General features: G+C 35.7%; 1 long non-coding RNA gene across 1 annotated transcript in view; it reads left to right on the plus strand.

The window, feature by feature from the left end:
* The window catches only part of LOC145680995 (uncharacterized), a 148831-nt gene that overhangs the window by 48975 nt on the left and 81419 nt on the right, over positions 1-18437 (plus strand). The window lies entirely within an intron of this gene.

The raw sequence follows: 18437 nt of genomic DNA on the forward strand, positions 1-18437 counted from the left end.
TTCCTCGTTATGAAGTTTCCGCCATTGCCCATTCTCGTTCCTTTTGGGTCCAAATATTCGTATCAGGATTTTATTCTCAAACACTGTGTCTGCATTCTTCCTTTAAGAGGGAGAAGGAGTGCACCACAGCGGCCGGAAGATTGGTGTTCAATTTAACATGGGATCTCAACCATTTTTTAGGCAAATCATGGTTTCATTTCGTTCTTTCGCAAAAATGTCTCAATAGCTCACTCAATATGATGCATCTCATTTTAAAGGTGCAATTTGAACGCTGTGCGTGATATTTTCTTCTTATAAATACAGATAATTATAATCCAAATTCCCATAAGAAAATGATCAAAATTAGAGGGAAAAGTCTTCTGTTTTTTTACAGTAAGGAAAAGAGCTAAAAACTTCGGACTTTTTTGAGAATGGAGTACTACCTTTGTATTTGTGCGCTACTGTACTATTTTTTCGCTGTTTCCAATGACATTCATTACACAATCGATGAGAAATTATATCCTTCATTATTGAATCTACAGAAATCAGAAATCAGATTTTTTCGTGTTCACGTACTTGGCCGTCTAACTGCTAGATGGCACTATAGTCATTCCTCATCCCACTTTCCTTCTCAGCGGGAGCCAGTCCGTTTGAAAACCTACTTTGAACTTCTTAACAGGGGCGGGAGAAAGGAAGTCGTTGTGAAGAACGGGAACTTCAAACACGAGGAATAGCAAAATTTATGACCTCTTTAGTCGATGGTTTCTGTTTCAGCAGTACAGTGTATTTGTAGATGGGTTCTATGAGAAGAAGTAATTTGTGTTGGTAGCGATAAAGTCAACCTTTCGACAGAGATTTGTGAAGGAGAAGCCGAACCAAAGTCTTCGTTTATCTATTCCAAGAAAGAAATGAAAACTTCCTGCAGGACTGAGAATATACATACAAGAGAAAAAATAAAATACATTATTATAATCTTATTATTAAGGCCCGGATTTTTATGTAGTACAAAGTACCGAAATATGTACATAAATATGTAACAAAAATCAATGAAATATGTAAGAAATATGTTAAAAATATGAAAATATGTAAAAATATTTTTTTCATGTTTATTTTGTGTCTGTGCTATTTTCTTAGCTAATAAATATACTGTAACATATTTATGTAATAAAAGCTTAACAAGTGTAGATAACTTCCTACAGATACGTACAAATTTTCAAGAGAAACAAATGAAAATATGTATCAAGAAAGTAAAAAATCACATTATTGAACATAAAAAAATATTGAATTTTTTTCTAGCTTCTCGCTAACGTTTGCAATCCACCCGAAATTACTTGCAATGTACGCTAGTGAACATTGAACAAGAGGATTTTTGAACGCACTTTGAGAATCACGCACTGCTGCACTGGATTCTGCAGGAAATGTGGTAACAACTGACTACAGCATCAAAATTTTCATTGTAGAAGTTAACAGCCTGTATCCAGATGCCCCACCGTGTCAGTACAGGCTGCGGTAGTAGCGACATATTTGGTAGCATATTGTTGTAGCACTGCACACGACCAGGGGCTTTCACAAAAACTTTCTTAGTAGAAGACACAAGCTCATTGACTTCAGAGAAGTTGATCCGCACTTCCTCTGCTACACGATGTATTCCATGGACCAAACAGCACATATGAATGAGGTTTGGGTAGAACACTTTAAGCGCATCCGCAGCTCTTAACATGTACGCCGCAGCATCAGAACACATCAGAAGCACTTTTTCTGCAGGAACACTTTCTGGCCACACCACTCTCAGTCCATAATTTACGAAGCGTGCAACTGTGGAATGGTTTGTTTTGTCCAAAACTTTTGAACAGATCAGAAATGGTCGTGATGGAGAATCAGGGTCAAGCTTTCCTACCACCAGATTGGCAACTAAACATCCTAATACGTCTGTAGTTTCATCCACATAATCATATATGCGAATCACCAATTTCAGCTCGAATGTGTTTGATAGTATCTTCATAGCACACATCCAAATAATTCTTGCGGATAGTAGATTCGTCAGGAATGTCTCTCTTGCAATATTTTTTCAAAAAAGACGCGAACTGTGGGACTTGCAATTTGTACCACGGTATGTCTGCTGCTATGAACGCATTGGCAAGGTCTTTGTAAAATTCACTGCTGTTTTAGGTGCTGGTTTTGTTTGGGTTAAAAAGCTTTTGCTTTGTGGCACGCTGTAACACCTTGTTTTTCATGTGAATAGCTGTTTTCATGTTCTGATCCAATTGCGACTTCATTGAACAGCCCACTTTCTTATCGAAAATGAAATGAAATGAAATGAAATCTTTGTTTTACGTCCCACGGTTATGCCGGTTAGGCTAAAGGAGACGGTGATGATGAGTAATGAATGAAATGGTGGAATGAAGAAAGTGGGAGGAAACGGGAGAACCCCAAGAAAACCCACGCACACGGTGTTTGTCCACCACAAAGTTCACTTGGCGGGGGCTGGGATCGAACCCAGGGCCTCAAGCACCAGAGGTGAACGCTCTACCACTGAGCCACCGCGGCCCCAACTTTCTTATCGAATACTTGACAAAATACAATTTTACCATTTGTGGTATAAGCATCATCCATAGCTATCCACGATTTTAATTTTGACGCTAAAGAGGAAGCCATCATTGAAAACAAGAAACTGACTCGGTCACAAGCTGCACACTAACAAACCGGTCGCGAAACTGAATCCTTTTTCCTTTTGTTTGAAGGAAGAAGTAGCGGAGTAGCCATCGAGTCATACAAAAGCGATTTTTTAATCGATTTAAGAAACAAGTGATAAAGCCTAGCCGCTCCAATCACCTCCCTCTCACCGCCACCCTACCCTCATCCGTAGAGGTTGCACATACAAAAAAAAAAAAAAGTGAGAAAGCCAGCCAACTATGTGCGTTTTAGTTTGTTTTGTCGGCACACATCCGAGTGGCGTCTGCTTGCATTGTTTTGGGTTTTCTTTCTATATACTGTATATAAAAAACATTTTTTTTTCAGGATTGGAAGCGATAACTGACGACGTTTCTTTGCATATTGTAGGGTGTACGATTTCTTTTTAACTCAGCTTTCCCGCAATGCAAATCGGTTGAAAAAAGTGAGAGAAAAAAATACAAATAATTAAATAAAGTACTTTTTGAGTTGTTATTCCATATATAGGCCTATTTTTATTTGCGTATTATTTAAAGAAAATTAGCGAAAAGAAGCAAGGAAACTGAATTTATGTAAAAATATGTACAGTATACGGAAAATATGTAACAGACTTCAAAATATGTAAAAATATGTAACGTGATTTTGGTTTATATTGCTCTTTACTTCGTAATTTGCGAACATTTCATATTTTCACCAGCGTACATACAAAGGAAAAAATATGTAAAAACATAAAAATCCGGGCCTTACTTATTATAATAATCGAGTAGATTAATCACCGAAATATTCTTTGTTTACCTGTTAAAAAATCAAGAATAATATAAAGCTCTTTCATCAGCTTCCATCGTACAACATACTAAATACAAACATTATATATATATATATAGTGGCGGATCCAGGATATGATCAAGGGAGGAGCTAAACCATAGTTTGTCTCTTTATCCAGAGTAAACAGGATTGAACCCCATTTTATCCCGTGTATACCTGAACGTCAAGGGGGGGGGGGGGGCTATAGCCTCTATAGCCACCTTTGGATCCGCGCCTGTATGTGTATACTGTTTACAGTGCCGGATTTACGTATAAGCTAAACAAGCTATAGCTTAGGGCCCTGCTCTCTTGGGGCCGAAAAATCTAAAGAAAAACTGGATATACATTTCTAAAATATAAGAAAATTAAAAAATAAAATAAAATGTATATATACGTAGCAACAATGCTTCCTGCTGTGTAGCCTACGTTCATGTAATTAATGGGGCTCCTTCTGCTAGTCTGCTTCCTAAATTATCTCTAGTTTGTTCATTTCTGTATGTAGGGTGCCTATGTTCATCTGGACACATAAAGGACCCCATTACCTTAAACAGATTGGGGCCCCACGAAACCTAAATCCGACACTGACTATCTATTTATGCATGTTTGCTCCCTCTCTTTTCGAAGCAGTGTTTCTTTGATATTGCTTCAGATTCCGGCAGGTTTTACCAAGGAGGGAAGAGTCCTTATTCATTCCAGGCATTCAAACTAGGGACTGGACTACTTGCTTCCAACATTCTGTCCCCCATGTATCCCGGTCTGAATCAATTGCCTAAAGCCCATAAAACATTCAAATTCAAATGTAAATGTTGTTCATCAGTGTCGACACCGAAATATTTCTCAATCAATGGTAGGGGTGTTTGATATCCTCAATCTGTCTCCCTCTTATTAGCGGGGAAATACTCTATATTCGGTAGTAATTTTTATTTTTTTTAAAAAAAAGTGCTGTTTAATGTATCGCATAGGAAATTAAATTTTTATATACCCTAGTAGTATAGAAACGCACCATACGGTACCTTAAAAAATAAACATCCTATGCCAAGGATGCAAACATTAACAATAATAATAGAAAAACATACTAATAAACATTTTAAAGACATTCTTTCATTAATCAAGTCGCACTTAAAAGTAGAAAACAATTTTGGTTATACATGACTTAAAAAAAAAAAATGGGATGCGCTCTAATATAGGCTTACATACAGTTACTTTATAAATTCTTAAAATGACGCGCCCCATTCTTTTTATTTAGGCTTGCATAAATAAGATTATTTTTAACTTTTTAGTGCGAATTGATTAACAAAAGAATGTCTTTAAAAGGTGTTTTATCATTTTTTTTATTCGTTGGACACATTTTCCAAATCTTAAAGTGATATGCAACCAGGGAAATAAGGGCTGGTTAAAGGCTAGTATTTATTTTAGGATAAAATAGTTGAAAATAAAAACATATTAAAATTTGCTTCTAAATTAAATAGATATATTGCAAAGTATGAAAGTAAAAATGAAATATTGTATTGTCGCCGGACTTACGTCGCTCTGTGACAGTTCTTAGTTTTATGACGTCAGGAAATAAGTTCAATGTATACGAACCCTTATTCAATGTTTGAAACAAACACCTGTTACGTCCTTGTACACTCATCTCCAAAATGATTGTCGCATATCTATAACTGTCTTCATGTAAGAATATAATGTAATACTGAATTTGTTGGGTACTTTTAATACTGATACTATGTGTATAATCGGGAAATGTATATATGGTAAATTTCATAGGAAAATATTTATAAATACGAAAATTAGAATGAGTAAATCATAATGTTGCTAAATGGACACGAAAGTTTTATTTTCGTTTTATTGTTCTTATTTACTCCTCTTTTGACATGAAACTTGCATACATGTCTCTGCCGATTGTACACATACTAACATTATAAGAAATACCGGGTGAATTCGTTATCAAATTATATTCCTACAACAACATATTTATAGACATGCGACAATAATTTTGGACATGAGTGTACCTTCCTGAAGAAGGTGACACATCTTTTAATTCTATTGTTAATGAAGTGGTCTATTTCCCCAAATAAAAACCAATACCAAGCAGAGCATATGCTCCATCCTGTCCTTCTAAGCCGGTACCCAAGGCTAAATGTAACATTGCGTCCCTTTCCTGTTGTAATAGGAAAAATTCAGGATGGTCAGCTACTGGTATCGATCCCAGGACCATTCAAATGTGAAGGCGAGACAGAGGGTAAATCTGGTGATCATATTTTGAAAAGAAAATAAAGAAATGGATTCCACTAAAAAAGAGTCACATTGCCAGTACATTTCAGATCTTTGTCTGGGTTTTCTGCCTTTCAATTCCAAGTTTTTTTTTTTTTTTTTTAACCACGAAGGCCCAAAATAAATTAGAATATCGACTCTCCCGTTTTTTGTTTTTTTTTAATATTTGCATGGTTCTTCATTTTATATCAGACTCTTCCTGCACTATTCCCGCGTTATTTACCATAGGTAGAATCCTTTGGAAAGAGACAGGCGACAAGTGCTTTAGTTCTCTATGGTATGTTTGTGACCGTTGTAGATATTTGAGTGGCTGACGGCTGATATCATGTTGGTCCCTCTTACAATATCTCTGTATTTATTTTTTCTTCAGTTCTGTTTCTCTTTTAGCCAAAAGAAAGGAATTTCACTCCTCTGTTCCATTTACATCCATAACCATCCCCCTCCTGCGCTGTCCAACTTTGACCACATGCAGGGGAAAACGAAGGAAAAGGAGGGGTGCCATTTGCTTTGACGGCATTTCAGCAACAACCCCATCTGTTGCCAAAATAAGGAAACACTTTGCACTGCGATATCTTCGATTTGTCAAGGTCACTTGACTCCTTCCGACTCTTAAAGTAAGTGACCACGTTCCGCATCCATACAGAACAACAGGCATGATTATCGCTTTATATATATTTTAAGGTTCCTGTGAACTCCCCCTTGTCCGAGCACTTCGCCTTTTCGCCACCAGATGCTCACTTTTTCATTTAGCAATCACTGCTGGCACCTCTATTGGGAAGAACTGAAAGATCGTACCGCTCAGTATGAATGTGTCCAGGATATCCATACTTGAAGTGGGCGGGGAGAGGAATCCAACAGTTTTTTTTTTTCGTGCACCTGCAGTCAGTCAGAGTCTATTTATACAAGCCCTGTTGTTCAGCCGCAGGGCAAAACCTCAACCATTGATGAGTAACAAAAATCTTTTCTTTTTGCAGGTAGGAATAGAGTTTTTGTACGAAAAACGGGAATTAGGTTGCAGAGAACGTCTCGCATCGCGTTGACAAATTATCTTTCGTCCGTTTATCACATGAAACTCTTTCCTTTTCTTTTTTTTTATTATTACCAGAATATGAGATTAAAAAAACCTAAATGGTTCTTTGTATACAGAAAACAAACAAACAATACTAATATTTTCTTACATATCAGTATTATATGATTTTTTTTTTCTGAAGTGTATGATGCATGAAAAATGGACAAAATGAATTTTGACTTTTCTATTTGTCCCTATCCTTCTGAGTAGAGAGAATGATGTGGCGCAACTAAAGGGCCTGCAGGGCCCGCAACATTGAGAGGCCCAGAACAGAAAGAGACCCATTTCAGTTTCGAAGTTAAACTTTATAATGTTAAGATGTTAAAAATTATGTGATGTTCCAACTATATCTCATTTTTACCTATGAAGACGGTAACATCTAAGCGATTATTTAGTAAATTAAATGCCAACAAAACTTTTACTGACCAGTGAAAACATTATGACCACTCGCTACTTTTTGAACGAAATCATCGGGCTGAGATAAGAGCTACAAGGCATAACACAACCGCGCGCCAAACACGACAAGAATCTCACTCGATTAGTCAGTGTGATGCTTGTGCCTTGAATGGGGAAGGACGACGATATATCAGGGTGACTAAATGGCTGGGAGCTTCATTTCGGAAACAACGCGACTTGTCGAGTTTTCGCGATCTGCCGTGCTTATGTATTTCAAAGATGGGAAAAGAACAGTGAAACCAGCATCGAACGAAACAACAAAAAGTGGGCAACCACAACTCATTAAAAATGTCGGATGTTGTAGACTCTCGAATTTGGTATAGCAGAATAGACGAAAACTATAGCACAATATAATAATAATAATAATAATAATAATAATAATAATAATAATAATAATAATAATAATAATAATAATAATAATAATAATGTGCATTTTTTTGCATATGAGCAAGTTGTGACTCACTAGATAGAACATAATAAGTCAAAACTGTTCTCTGTAAATTTTACGTGACTCATGCATGTGGAAAGAGAGGGTTCGTTTAACATTTTTGCGGGGAGGCCCATTCGTCTACTGAGAGAATGTAAGGTAAAATAATAACACCAATATATATATATATATATATATATATATATATATATATATATATATATATAATCCTGGCGCAACAGTCCCTTGTGATTTGAGCCTGCAGCGGGCTTATGTTAGTAGTAAGCACAACCACACCCAACGTCGCCGGCTGTCTAGATTGAAGTCCGCTATCTTTTAGTTTCCCAACTTTTCTCTCGATATTTGGTCAACACAGAAATGTTTGCGTGCCACACCGGGAATTAATCCCTGGACGATGCACACCCTATCACTTTCGCTAATCATTTGGTAAAATTCAGGTTAGGGTGGTACTGAATTAATTTTGGAATATGCCATTTCTCATAAGGTAAAGTTCAAAAGTATTGTGACATAATTAAAAAGCTCATTATCAACCACGTATTCTTGCCTCTAATATCTCTAAAAGTTTTCGAGTTATGTGTCAAAAATGGTTGAAACACTTGAAGTTAGTTTAGTAACTTGAAGAAGATAATGGACTTATACATAAATGATTAGAATTGCTCTAATTTTTATTTTTATTCTTCTTTCTCGTAAAGAAATACAAAATCATAATTTCAACCATTTTGGTACATTTTTCATAATTTGAAGCGCGAACAGCCGGTTTCTTTCCTTACGTTTTGAACTTGGGATTTATATTCTCCTTGTCACTTATCGTGAAAGTCATATAATAACATGGGTCCCAAAGCTAGAATATCTTATGCGACAGAGGTAATGACAATTTTTGTCATTTCATCTCTCAAGATCTGTTAAATTTGACATTTATTGAATGATATCGGTTTTATAATACGAATAAATTTTTCGCAATAAGGTGCGTATAGTGGTCGTAAGAAATGACAAAAGCTACCACTGACCTTTATAGTTTGACTCATGCTTTTTCGATCATGGTCTTCCCCTTAAATTTTGTAAAGGACAGTATCATTTTACTTATCTTAACCTAATTTCCTAAAGCATTTCATTCGTACGCTAAAAGAAAGATTTCTATTTTTTATGTATAAGAACTCAGGGGATGCAAATTTATTCAAAATTCCTTTACAATTAAAGCCGCCTAAACATATATTCCTTCGAGATTTCTGTATTTTGAAAACAATTCACGATTTCAGTTCTTTGTATTTACTTGTTTCCATGTTTTTTATATCAATGCTGTATGATCAGTTCCCAGAATTATTTTAGTTCCCCGGTAAATCCATTTATAACAAGCTCCAAATACTGCTATAATTTTAATGTGTTTTCAGGAGAATCTGCATATCTCATCCTTTTGTTACTCTCTATATATTCATATACTACGTAAACAAACATCAGTGAAATAAAGAGGCTGAGAGCTAACATGTGCTCCGTGAGGAACGTTGTCATACCTTGCACTGATATATCTAGAGAGTCTAGTGTTGCCACGAGACAAGACGAGACTTCTGGCCGTGTCGTCTCGTCTAGAAAAGATGTACCCGTCTCGTCTCGTATCGAATGGTTCTGTCTCGTCTCGTGGCAACACCAGAAAGGCTGAGGCCCACAAAAAAGCTGTTAAACCAAGTGGTTAAAATTATAACTTTTAACCAAGTTTGGTTAACTGAGCACAACACACAACACGACTGCAATCTTCCAGCAACGACTGCTTAGTTTCGACTGAACCCGTAATTACTTCGATAGGAACATTTGTCAATACCGTCAGTACAGACGAAAGGCAAGATTTCCCCATTTATTCTGCTATCCTTTTTTCAGAACCCCTGGCGCCACTTCAACAAATAAGGAGGCCTATGTAACTTTCCCATTTAAAAAATGGTTTATCTTCGAATAACATCATAAAAGGATAAAAAAGATAAATTTTATTGTCAAATCAGTATCTTTTCAAAACTCAGTATCGAGAAAGGCTGACACGTTTCTGTCTTGGTTCGGAACGAGAAAGACCATGAAACAATAGTTAGTTACTGATAAAATTGCCACTTCTACGCGTACTTGTACTTCTATTAAAGGATTTTTATACGTAGATATCTTCACCAACCCCCGGAATAAAATCTGAAACACTGATCTCAATGAACGCTTTACATTGTATTTGAATCTGGAGCACTATCATAAAATAATTAAACTTGAATCGATTGAAAAATGGAAGTGAAAGCTGTTTGTAAGAATCGTTTTTAAAAAGTGCTTTAGGTATTCCCTGTTCTTTGTAGGATTTGAAACATTGAATCATTTGGATCATTTGAAATAATGAAAGATGGTATACATTTCGAAGGCAAATAATTTATTCCGAGTTAATAAATTTTTAAGCAAATTCAGAAACTGTGTTTGTATTTTTCGAGACACGAGACGAGACGTTTCACGAAATGTTTCGCATTGTATCGTGTCTTGCTTCAGAGCCCTGTCTCGTCTCGTTGCAACACTAGAGTCTTACGCATTCTCTTTCCAAGAAAATGAGCTAGAAACTTGAAAAGCACATTCAGTCAATTGTTATCATAGTATATACTATGGGCATAGCCACTGATGTGTAGAAGGTGACACAGGCGGAATTTGTTTTTGGTGAGTTGGAGCCGTGGGGCTCTATTATTTGGATTGGAAACATTGGTTCAAAAATATTTTACATTTAGCATACATACATATACACATATCATACGTACACACACACACACACACACACACACGTACATGTGTGCTACATATACTTTAGTTAATGTGTGGACCTAAGGACAAGGTCCGGTTCGCCCACCCAAAAAGCCCCCTCTGGGAGGTGGATTGGAAGCGCATCCCTGAAACATAGAATTATGCTAATCGTAATCTTCTGAGATAGACTACCCCCCGAGGAATAAGTAAATAAATAAATAAATAAAAATAGTTTCTTAATGTTTATCTTCCGTATACGAGTAATTGAAAAATTTTAGTGTCTCAACAATGAGAGCCGTATACAGGTGTTCTGCGTTCCTGGCGGAACTTCCCTAGTTGCGGACAAAATTTCACACTATAAACTCTTTCGGCTCTCTCCCCCACGGTAGTTTTTTTTAATCTATTATCTACTCCCTTGGAGTAACTGTTGCTCTGTATTTTCACGGGCTTGCAACCGTCAGAACGAATATCTTGGCTGCCTTCCCAGCTACCCATTCAGCATGCAATAGATACATGCAATAACAATCAAATCCCACACAAACTACTCTACCCATCAAATATTTTAACATGGAAAGTTCTTTTACGCAACGTATTTCGTTTGTTTAAAATGGAATAGACCTTAATACAATTTTTTTTTAAATGTTCTTTTGGAGATATGAGAGAATTAGTGCTCTGACAATCTGGTAGAAATACAACATGCCATATGTACATTACTGTGATTACATTGTTATTTATTCAATGATTATTTTGCTTAGAGTTTTCTTACTCCCCAGGGTACTCTTCAAGGGTATACAATTACTCTTCACTTATGTCGCGAAAAAATATTCAGCTTGCAAATTTATTTCGAGAACTTCTCATTCCCTAATACATGTTTATTCTCTCAATTTGTACGTACAACCGACAAACTTACACAGAATCTCAACAGAGTTCAAATGTGAGGTGTCTGCTGTGAAACACAGGTCAGTTATATGGGAGGGGATTTTAGAGTGCAGCTCTAGGAACACTGTGGGCTTTTAGAGTGTAATTCTAGGAAAGCTGTAGGGGGCCATCCCGCTCCACCTGAGACAAAAAAAAAGAAAAGAAAAAGAAAAGAAAGAAAGAATGAAAAGAAATCTGGCGGCACACAGCTAATTCACACTGGTTACAAAGCAGGCACAACAAAGTTGTGAATGAAATATGTTTATTTTTTTTTTGCACTATTCCATTTTCCGAACAATAACATTTACCGATGACTTGTTAGCCCCTCCAACCACAGCCACCATGAAAACAAATTCAATCGGAATTTGGCCAGCTCGTTTGATCACGAATAATTATCGTTTGATCCCAACACATAATGACGTATTTGGCTAGGGCTTGTTAGCCCTTGATAATCGACATGTACCATTCCATAGACATTTCAATCGTAAATAGGTAAGCAAAGTTTCGTTAGTTTCTGGTAGAAAGTATGACAGATAAAGTTGATTGTTTATTTAACAATGCTGGCCTCTAACAATGAAACTAACAACAACTGAAATCGACAAGTACCATTTCATAGATATCTCAGTGGTAATCCGATGGGTGTACCAAGTTTGGTCAGTTTCTGGTACAAAATATAGCAAAGTTGATTCTTTGTTTAACGATGGTGGCCTTCAACAATGAAACTAACAACAATATGTGGAATCAACACGTACTATTTCCTAGAAATTTCAATCTTAAATGGGTGTGCAAAGTTTGGTTAGTTTGTGGTAGAAAGTATGTAAGATAAAGTTGATTGTTTATTTAACAAAGAAGAAATCCAATGATTGTTTATTTAACAATGGTGATCTTCAACAATGAAACAAAAGCAATATGTGAAATCGACACATACCATTCCATAGATATTTCAATCTTAAATGGGTATGCAAAGTTTGGCCAGTTTCTGGTAAAAAGTATGGCTGATAAAGATGATTGTTTATTTAATAATGGTTTCCTCTAACAAGAAAACTAACAACAATATGTAAAATCGACACGTACCATTCCATAGACATCTTAATCGTAAATGAGTGTGCCAAGTTTGGTTAGTTTGTGGTAGAAAGTATGACAGGTAAAGTTGTTTGTTTATTTAACAATTTAGAAATCCATCGATTGTGTATTTAACAATGGTGGTCTTCAGCAACGAAACTAACAACAATATATGAAATCGACACATATCATTCCCTAGATATTTAAAACTTAAATTTGTGTGCAAAATTTGGTCAGTTTCTGGTAGAACGTATGGCAGACAAAGTTGATTGTTTATTTAACAATGGTAGCCTATAGCAATGAAACTAACAACAATATGTAAAATCGGCAGGTACCATTCCCTAGATATCTCAGTTGTAATCCGATGGGTGTGCCAAGTTTGGTCAGTTGGTGGTAGAAAGTGTGGCAGATAAAGTTGATTGTATATTTAACGATGGTGGCCTTCAACAATGAAACTAACAACAATATGTGCAATCCACACGTACCAAACCCTAGGTATCTCAATCTTAAATGGGTGTGCAAAGTTTCTTCACTTTCTGGTAGAAAGTACGGCAGATAAAGTTGATTATTTACTTAACAACGGTGGTCTCTAACAATGAAACTAACAACAATATGTGAAATCGGCACGAACCATTCCATTGATATCTCAATCGTAAATGAGTGTGCCAAGTTTTGTTAGTTTGTGGCAGAAAATATGACAGATAAAGTTGACTGTAAGTTTAATAATGGAGAAATCCAACGATTGTGTATATAACAATGGTGGTCTTCAACAATGAAACTAACAACAATATGTGGAATCCACACGTACCATTCCTAGATATTTCAATCTTAAATGGGTGTGCCAAGTTTGGCCAGTTTTGGTAGAAAGTATGGCAGATAAAGTTGATTGCTCATTTAACAATGGTGGTCTCTAACAATGAAAGTAACAACAATAAGTGAAATCAACACGTACCATTCCGTAGATATCTCAATCGTAAATGAGTGTGCCAAATTTGGTTAGTTTGTGCTGGACAATATGGCAGATAAAGTTGACTGTATATTTAATAATGGAGAAATCCAACCATTGTTTATTTAACAATGGTGGCCTTCAATAATGAAACTATCAACAATATATGAAACCGACACATAGCATTCCCTAGATATTTCAACTTTAAATGGGTGTGCAAAGTTTGGTCAGTTTGTGGTAGAAAGTGTGGCAGATAAAGTTGATTGTTTATTTAACAATGGTGGCCTCTAACAATGAAACTATCAACAATATGTGAAATCGACCCATATCGTTGCATAGATATCTTAATCTTAAATGAGTCTGCAAATTTTGGTTAGGTTGTTGTAGAAAGTGTGACTGAAAAACTTTATTGTTTCTTTAACAATGGTGGCCTTCAACAATGAAACTAACAACAATATGTGAAATCGACACATACCATTCCCTAGATATTTCAATCTTAAATGTGTGTGCAAAATTTGGTCAGTTTATGTTAGAAAGTGTGGCACATAAAGTTGATTTTTTATTTAACAATGGTGGCCTCTAACAATGAAACTAACAAAAATAAGTGAAATCGACACGTACCGTTCCATAGATATCTCAATCGTTCATGAGTGTGCAAAGTTTGCTTAGTTTCTGGTAGAAAGTATAGCAGATAAAGTTAATCGTTTATTTAACAATGGAGAAATTCAACGAATGTTTATTTAACAATGGTGATCTTCAACAATGAAAGAACAGCAATATGTGAAATCGACACATACCATTCCATAGATATCTCAATCGTTCATGAGTGTGCAAAGTTTGCTTAGTTTGTGGTAGAAAATATGCCAGATAAAGTTAATCATTTATTTAACAATGGAGAAATCCAGCGAATGTTTATTTAACAATGGTGATCTTCAACAATGAAACTAACAACAATATGTGAAAACGACACATATCTTTCCCTAGATATTTTAATCTTAAATGTGTGTGCAAGGTTTGGCCAGTTTCTGGTAGGAAGTATGGCAGATAAAGTTGATTGTTCATTTAACAATGGCGGCCTCTAACAATGAAAGTAACAACAATAGGTGAAATCGACACGTACCATTCCATTGATATCTCAATCGTAAATGAGTGTGCCAAGCTTGGTTACTTTGTGATAGAAAGTATGGCAGATAAAGTTGATTGTTTATTTAACAATGGAGAAATCCAACGATTGTTTATTTAACAATGGTGGCCTCGAACAATGAAACTAACAACAATATGTGAAATCGACTGGTACCATTCAGTAGATATCTCTGTGCTAATCCGATGGGTGTGCCAAGTTCGGTCAGTTTGTGGTAGAAAGTGTGGCAGATAAAGTTGATTGTTTATTTAACAATGGAGGCCTCTAACAATGAAAGTAACAGCAATAGGTGAAATCGACACGTACCATTCCATTGATATCTCAATCGTAAATGAGTTTGCCAAGCTTGGTTACTTTGTGATAGAAAGTATGGCAGATAAAGTTGATTGTTTATTTAACAATGGAGAAATCCAACGTTTGTTTATTTAACAATGGTGGCCTCGAACAATGAAAGTAACAACAATATGTGAAATCGACTGGTACCATTCAGTAGATATCTCTGTGCTAATCCGATGGGTGTGCCAAGTTTGGTCAGTTTGTGATAGAAAGTGTGGCAGATAAAGTTGATTGTTTATTTAACAATAGTGGCCTCTAACAATGAAACTAACAACAATATGTGGAATCCACACGTACCATTCCCTAGATATTTCAATCTTAAATGGGTGTGCAAAGTTTGGTCAGTTTCTGGTAGAAAGTGCGGCAGATAAAGTTGATTGTTTACTTAACAATGGTGGCCTCTAACAATGAAACTAATAACAATATGTGAAATCGACACGTACCATTCCCTAGATTTTGTTACGTCCATTAACCAGATTATATCCGTTTTTGCTTAATTTTTGAATTGTTTATTTTATTTTTGATTGTTTTAATTTTATTAGTTGTATATGTTAACATTGGTGACGGTGGCGCCATCTATCGTTTTAGACACAAACTGTTTGGACGTTATGAATAACCTTAAGCTTCAAATTCCTCGACAGAATTCGCGACGACAAAAAGATTCTAAACTGAATAATAACAAGAATTCCCTGCTTTCAGTTGACATTTAATTTCTTTGTGAATGAAATTTTGGTCTGTTAACATTGATCTTAGATATTTGAAAGTATCTACTTTATCAAAAGTATTATTTGATACTTTGATGCATCCAATTTGCAGTATTACGATGCCAGCGAACTTTCATGTATTTAGTTCTTTTTTCTGCATTTACTTCTAAATCTGCAAGCGTGTAAACCTCTCTGTTGTTCTTCTATCATCACCATACACCATAACCTGGTGAATACAATTTAGCTCTAGGCCCTGGTTGCTATCTTTGATTTTCTTTATAGCATACTCCAGAATAAAGTTGAATAATAATGTCGACAACGCATCTCCTTGTTTCAGTCCATTCTCAACGTGAAAGCTCGTGGACAAGAATTTTCCTACTCGGACTTTACTTTGGGATTTATTTAAACAAATCTTAATTACTCTAACTATCTCTTTCGATACAACAAATTCTGCAAGAATGTTGTACAATGTTAATCTCTTATGTAAATCGTAAATCTTTCTGAAATCAATAAACAATTGATGTACCGGGGTATCGTATTCCCATTTCTTTTCGAGTATTTATCAAACGGTAGATATCTGGTCGATAGTTGATTGATTTCAACTAATTCGGACTAATAATTTACAATGATTTCATCAGCGTATGGGGATCAACCTTGTTAACAGAGTGTTTGAGTGCATTTTATATGATATTGACGGAAGAGAAATACCTCGATAATTATTACAGTCTCTTTTGTCGCCTTCCTTGTGAGTTATGATGATTAATTCTTTCCACTCTTGTGGTAAGTCCTCCTTGTTCCAGAGAAGGAGAATGAGTTTGTGTATCTTGTTCAAAACTTTTCCCTACAGCTAAAATTAACTCAGCCGGAATTTCGTCTATACAGGAAGATTTGTGTTTCTTTAATGTCTTAATGGCAATTTCTACTTCTGTTCGACTGAGATATGGAATATATGGTTGTGCTGTGTGTATTTCCCTTTCCCCACGAACATTAGTTTTTGGCTGCGTGTTAAGCAAATCATCAAAGAAATCTTTCCATCTAGTCAAGATGCCATTTGTATCAGTGAGAATTGTTCCGTCATCTCTCTTTAAATTATGCGCGCGAGGTTGATACACTTTCTGAAATTCTGAAAAATTTTATTTACTATTTCGGGAGGAGCTTAAGCCCAGAAGCCCCTTTAAATACGCCACTGCTGATTACTATCTGGTACCAGGGATAAGAAGAGAAAGATTATCGTTAAATAAAGGGAATATTCAACATCTAAAAACTAACAGGTTTAGTTTAAAGAAATTACAGGAGAACCAGGCTAGAGGGGAATACCGGATTGAACTGTCGAATAGATTCTAGGTTTTAGAAAGTTTTGAGACCACCAGCGCTGAGGATACTTGGGTTCAAATTACGGATAGCATTAAAATGGGGCATGCTGAAGTACGCAGAAACAAATTACGGTTCGACCAGGAATGCACCAAACTAGCGGGAAAGGAAAAACAGTCCAAACTGCGTTGGCTACAAAGTCCCAACGATATAACTACACAAAATTTCGTTGACATGAGTTGGGAAACTTACAAAATGTGTAGAACAAAGAAAAGTGATTTTTTGAAAGCTAAAATTAATGAATTTAGAGATAATAGTAAAAAAAAATCGAGACATGTATAAGAGAATCAACGAATTTAAGAAAGCGTATCAACCTCGCGCGTATAATTTAAAGAGAGATGACGGAACAATTCTCACTCATACAAATGGCATCCTGAATAGATGGAAAGATTTCTTTGATGATTTGCTTAACACGCAGCCAAAAACTAATGTTCGTGGGGAAAGGGAAATACACACAGCAGAACCATATATTCCATATCCCAGTCGAACAGAAGTAGAAATTGCTATTAAGACATTAAAGAAACACAATTTTTCCTGTATAGACGAAATTCCGGCTGAGTTAATTTTAGCTGGAGGGAAAAGTTTTGAACAAGATACACAAACTCATTCTCCTTATCTGGAACAAGGAGGACTTACCACAAGAGTGGAAAGAATTAATCATCATAATTCACAAGGAAGGCGACAAAGGAGACTGTAATAATTATCGAGGTATTTCTCTTCTGTCAACATCATATAAAATCCACTCAAACACTCTGTTAGCAAGGTTGATCCCCATACGCTGATGAAATCATTGTAAATTATTAGTGTGGATTTAGTTGAAATCAATCAACTATCTACCATATATCTACCGCTTGACAAATGTTCGAAAAGAAATGGGAATACGATACATCGGTACATCAATTATTTATTGATTTCAGAAAGATTTACGATTTACTTAGGAGATTAGCATTGTATATTCTTGCAGACTTTGTTGTATCGAAAAAGATAGAGTAATTAAGATTTGTTTAAATAAATCCCAAAGTAAAGTCCGAGTAGGAAAATTCTTGTCCACGAGCTTTCACGTCGAGAATGGCCTAAAACAAGCAGATGCGGTGTCGACATTATTATTCAACTTTATTCTGGAGTATGCTATAAGGAAAATCAAAGATAGCAACCAGGGCTTAGAGGTAAATTGTACTCACCAGGTTATGATGTGTGGTGATGGTGTACATCTGGTAGGAGATGATAGGAGAACAATTGAGAGAGTTTATACGCTTGCAGGTTTAGAAGTAAATGCAGAAAAAAAAAACTAAATACATGAAAGTTCGATGTCATCGTAATACTGCAAATTGGATGCATCAAAGTATCAAATAATACTTTTGATAAAGTAGATACTTTGAAGTATCTAAGATCAATGTTAACAGACCAAATTTCATTCACAAAGAAATTAAATGTCAACTGAAAGCAGGGAATTCTAGTTATTATTCAGTTTAGAATCTTTTTGTCGTCGCGAATTCTGTCGAGGAATTTGAAGCTTA

This window comes from Thermobia domestica, chromosome 3 (genome assembly GCF_964235325.1).
Source record: "Thermobia domestica chromosome 3, izTheDome1.hap1.1, whole genome shotgun sequence".
Taxonomy (NCBI): domain Eukaryota; kingdom Metazoa; phylum Arthropoda; class Insecta; order Zygentoma; family Lepismatidae; genus Thermobia; species Thermobia domestica.